Below are 5,000 nucleotides of genomic sequence, written 5' to 3'. Positions count from 1 at the left end.
CAGCGTCACACTGAGGGAGCACCACACTGAGGGAGCGTCACACTGAGGGAGCGTCACACTGAGGCAGCGTCACACTGAGGGAGCACCACACTGAGGGAGCGTCACACTGAGGGAGCGTCACACTGAGGGAGCGTCACACTGAGGGAGCACCGCACTGAGGGAGCGTCACACTGAGGCAGCGTCACACTGAGGGAGCGTCACACTGAGGGAGCGTCACACTAAGGGAGCGTCACACTGAGGGAGCACCGCACTGTGGGAGGGTCGGTGCTGAGGGAGCGCCGCACTGTTGAGAGGGTTGGTGCTGCAGGTAGGGAGCGTCACACTGAGAGATCGTAGCACTGAGGGAGCGTCACACTGAGGGAGCGCCACACTGAGCGAGCGTCACACTGAGGGAGCGTCACACTGAGGGAGCGTCACACTGAGGGAGCGCCGCGCTGAGGGAGCGTCACAATGAGGGAGCACCGTGCTGAGGGAGCGTCACACTGAGGGAGCACCGTGCTGAGGGAGCGTCCCACTGAGGGAGCTTCGCACTGAGGGAGCGTCACACTGAGGGAGCACCATAGTGAGGGAGCGCCACACTGAGGGAACGTCACACTGAGGGAGCGCTGCAGTGAGGGAGCGCCGCGGTGAGGGATTGTCGCGCTGAGGGAGCGTCACACTGAGGGAGTGCCACACAGAGGGGGCGTCACACTGAGGGAGCGTCACACTGAGGGATCGTCACACTGAGGGAGCATCACACTGAGGCAGCGTCACACTGAGGGAGCGTCACACTGAGGCAGCGTCACACTGAGGCAGCGTCACACTGAGGCAGCGTCACACTGAGGGAGCGCCACACTGAGGGAGCGTCGCACTGAGGGAGCGTCGCACTGAGGGAGCGTCACACTGAGGGAGCGTCACACTGAGGGAGCGTCACACTGAGGCAGCGTCGCACTGAGGGAGCGCCGCACTGAGGGAGCGTCGCACTGAGGGAGCGTCACACTGAGGGAGCGTCACACTGAGGGAGCGTCGCACTGAGGGAGCGTCACACTGAGGCAGCGTCACACTGAGGGAGCGTCACACTGAGGGAGCGTCACACTGAGGGAGCGTCACACTGAGGGAGCATCACATTGAGGGAGCATCACACTGAGGGAGCACCACACTGAGGGAGCGTCACACTGAGGGAGCGTCACACTGAGGGAGCATCACACTGAGGGAGCGTCACACTGAGGGAGCGTCACACTGAGGGAGCACCGCACTGAGGGAGCGTCACACTGAGGGAGCGTCACACTGAGGCAGCGTCACACTGAGGGAGCGTCACACTGAGGGAGCGTCACACTAAGGGAGCGTCACACTGAGGGAGCACCGCACTGTGGGAGCGTCGGTGCTGAGGGAGCGCCGCACTGTTGAGAGGGTTGGTGCTGCAGGTAGGGAACGTCACACTGAGAGATCGTAGCACTGAGGGAGCGTCACACTGAGGGAGCGCCACACTGAGCGAGCGTCACACTGAGGGAGCGTCACACTGAGGGAGCGTCACACTGAGGGAGCGCCGCGCTGAGGGAGCGTCACAATGAGGGAGCACCGTGCTGAGGGAGCGTCCCACTGAGGGAGCGTCACACTGAGGGAGCACCGTGCTGAGGGAGCGTCCCACTGAGGGAGCTTCGCACTGAGGGAGCGTCACACTGAGGGAGCACCATAGTGAGGGAGCGCAACACTGAGGGAACGTCACACTGAGGGAGCGCTGCAGTGAGGGAGCGCCGCGGTGAGGGATTGTCGCGCTGAGGGAGCGTCACACTGAGGGAGTGCCACACTGAGGGGGCGTCACACTGAGGGAGCGTCACACTGAGGGAGCGTCACACTGAGGGAGCATCACACTGAGGCAGCGTCACACTGAGGGAGCGTCACACTGAGGCAGCGTCACACTGAGGCAGCGTCACACTGAGGGAGCGCCACACTGAGGGAGCGTCGCACTGAGGGAGCGTCGCACTGAGGGAGCGTCACACTGAGGGAGCGTCACACTGAGGGAGCGTCACACTGAGGCAGCGTCGCACTGAGGGAGCGCCGCACTGAGGGAGCGTCGCACTGAGGGAGCGTCACACTGTGGGAGCGTCACACTGAGGGAGTGCCGCAGTGAGGGAGCGCCGCGCTGAGGGAGCGTCACACTGAGGGAGCGTCACACTGAGGGAGCATCACACTGAGGGAGCGTCACACTGAGGGAGCGCCGCAGTGAGGGAGCGCCACGCTGAGAGATCGTAGCATTGAGGGAGCGCCACACTGAGGGAGCGTCACACTGAGGGAGCGTCACACTGAGGGAGCGTCACACTGAGGGTGCGTCACACTGAGAGATCGTAGCACTGAGGGAGTGTCACACTGAGGGAGCGTCACACTGAGGGAACGTCACACTGAGGGAGCGTCACACTGCGGGAGCGTCACACTGAGGGGGCATCACACTGAGGGAGCGTCACACTGAGGGAGCGCCGCAGTGAGGGAGCGCCGCGCTGAGGGAGCGTCACACTGAGGGAGTGTCACACTGAGGGAGCATCACACTGACGGAGCATCACACTGAGGGAGCATCGCACTGAGGGAGCGTCACACTGAGGGAGCGTCACACTGAGGGAGCGTCACACTGAGGGAGCGTCACACTGAGGGAGCATCACACTGACGGAGCGTCACACTGAGGGAGCGCCGCAGTGAGGGAGCGCCACGCTGAGAGATCGTAGCATTGAGGGAGCGTCACACTGAGGGAGCGTCACACTGAGGGAGAGTCACACTGAGGGAGCGTCACACTGAGAGAGCGTCACACTGAGGGAGCGTCACACTGAGGGAGCGTCACACTGAGGGAGCGTCACACTGAGGGAGTGTCACAATGAGGGAGCGTCACACTGAGGGAGAGTCACACTGAGGGAGTGCCACACTGAGGGAGCGTCACACTGAGGGAGTGTCACACTGAGGGAGTGTCACACTGAGGGAGCGCCACACTGAGGGAGCGCCACACTGAGGGGGCGTCACACTGAGGGAGCATCACACTGAGGGAGCGTCACACTGAGGGAGCGTCACGCTGAGGTAACACCTTGCTGAGGGGGAGTCACACTGAGGGAGCGTCACACTGAGGGAGAGCCGTGCTGAGGGAGCGTCCCACTGAGGGAGCGTCACACTGAGGGAGCGCCACACTGAGGGAGCGTCACACTGAGGGAGCGTCACACTGAGGGAGCGTCACACTGAGGGAACGTCACACTGAGGGAGCGTCACACTGAGGGAGCGTCACACTGAGGGAGCGTCACACTGAGGGAGCGCCACACTGAGGGAGCGTCACACTGAGGGAACGTCACACTGAGGGAGCGTCACACTGAGGGAGCGTCACACTGAGGTAGCGCCACACTGAGGGAGCGTCACACTGAGGGAGCGTCACACTGAGGGAGCACCACACTGAGGGAGCGTCACACTGAGGGAACGTCACACTGAGGGAGCGTCACACTGAGGGAGCGTCACACTGAGGTAGCGCCACACTGAGGGAGCGCCACACTGAGGGAGCGTCACACTGAGGGAGCGTCACACTGAGGGAGCACCTTGCTGAGGGAGCTTTACTCTGTATCTAACCCCGTGCTGTCCCTGTCCTGGGAGTGTTTGATGGGGGACAGTGTAGAGGGAGCTTTACTCTGTATCTAACCCCGTGCTGTACCTGTCCTGGGAGTGTTTGATGGGGACAGTGTAGAGGGAGCTTTACTCTGTATCTAACCCCGTGCTGTACCCGTCCTGGGAGTGTTTGATGGGGGACAGTGTAGAGGGAGCTTTACTCTGTATCTAACCCCGTGCTGTGCCTGTCCTGGGAGTGTTTGATGGGGGACAGTGTAGAGGGAGCTTTACTCAGTATCGAACCCCGTGCTGTACCTGTCCTGGGAGTGTTTGATAGGGACAGTGTCGAGGGAGCTTTACTCTGTATCTAACCCCGTGCTGTACCTGTCCTGGGAGTGTTTGATGGGGACAGTGTCGAGGGAGCTTTACTCTGTATCTAACCCTGTGCTGTATCTGTCCTGGGAGTGTTTGATGGGGACAGTGTCGAGGGAGCTTTACTCTGTATCTAACCCTGTACTGTACCTGTCCTGGGAGTGTTTGATGGGGACAGTGTAGAGGGACCTTTACTCTGTATCTAACCCCGTGCTGTACCTGTCCTGGGAGTGTTTGATGGGGACAGTGTAGAGGGAGCTTTACTCTGTATCTAACCCCGTGCTGTACCTGTCCTGGGAGTGTTTGATGGGGACAGTGTGGAGGGAGCTTTACTCTGTATCTAACCCCGTGCTGTACCTGCCCTGGGAGTGTTTGATGGGGACAGTGTGGGGGGAGCTTTACTCTGTATCTAACCCCGTGCTGTACCTGTCCTGGGAGTTTTTGATAGGGACAGTGTGGAGGTAGTTTTACTCTGTGTCTAACACCGTGCTGTACCTGTCCTGGGAGTGTTTGATGGGGGACAGTGTAGAGGGAGCTTTACTCTGTATCTAACCCCGTGCTGTACCTGTCCTGGGTGTGTTTGATGGGGACAGTGTGGAGGGAGCTTTACTCTGTATCTAACCCCGTGCTGTACCTGCCCTGGGAGTGTTTGATGGGGACAGTGTGGGGGGAGCTTTACTCTGTATCTAACCCCGTGCTGTACCTGTCCTGGGAGTGTTTGATAGGGACAGTGTGGAGGGAGTTTTACTCTGTGTCTAACACCGTGCTGTACCTGTCCTGGGAGTGTTTGATGGGGGACAGTGTAGAGGGAGCTTCACTCCGTATCTAACCCCGTGCTGTACCTGTCCTGGGAGTGTTTGATGGGGACAGTGTGGGGGGAGCTTTACTCTGTATCTAACCCCGTGCTGTACCTGTCCTGGGAGTGTTTGATGGGGACAGTGTGGAGGGAGCTTTACTCTGTGTCTAACCCCGTGCTGTACCTGTCCTGGGAGTGTTTGATGGGGACAGTGTGGAGGGAGCTTTACTCTGTGTCTAACCCCGTGCTGTACCTGTCCTGGGAGTGTTTGATGGGGACAGTG

The 5,000-nt window shown here is 60.4% G+C and overlaps 1 protein-coding gene across 1 annotated transcript in view; it reads left to right on the top strand.

Moving 5' to 3' along the window:
• The window catches only part of LOC144486806 (uncharacterized), a 56,133-nt gene that overhangs the window by 1,120 nt on the left and 50,013 nt on the right, over positions 1 to 5,000 (top strand). The gene's annotated exons all lie outside the window — the stretch shown is intronic.

The sequence above is a fragment of the Mustelus asterias genome, unplaced genomic scaffold (genome assembly GCF_964213995.1).
Source record: "Mustelus asterias unplaced genomic scaffold, sMusAst1.hap1.1 HAP1_SCAFFOLD_472, whole genome shotgun sequence".
NCBI lineage: Eukaryota > Metazoa > Chordata > Chondrichthyes > Carcharhiniformes > Triakidae > Mustelus > Mustelus asterias.
The sequence above is the reverse complement of the archived record's forward strand: the minus strand, read 5'-3'. Positions and strand labels throughout refer to the sequence as shown.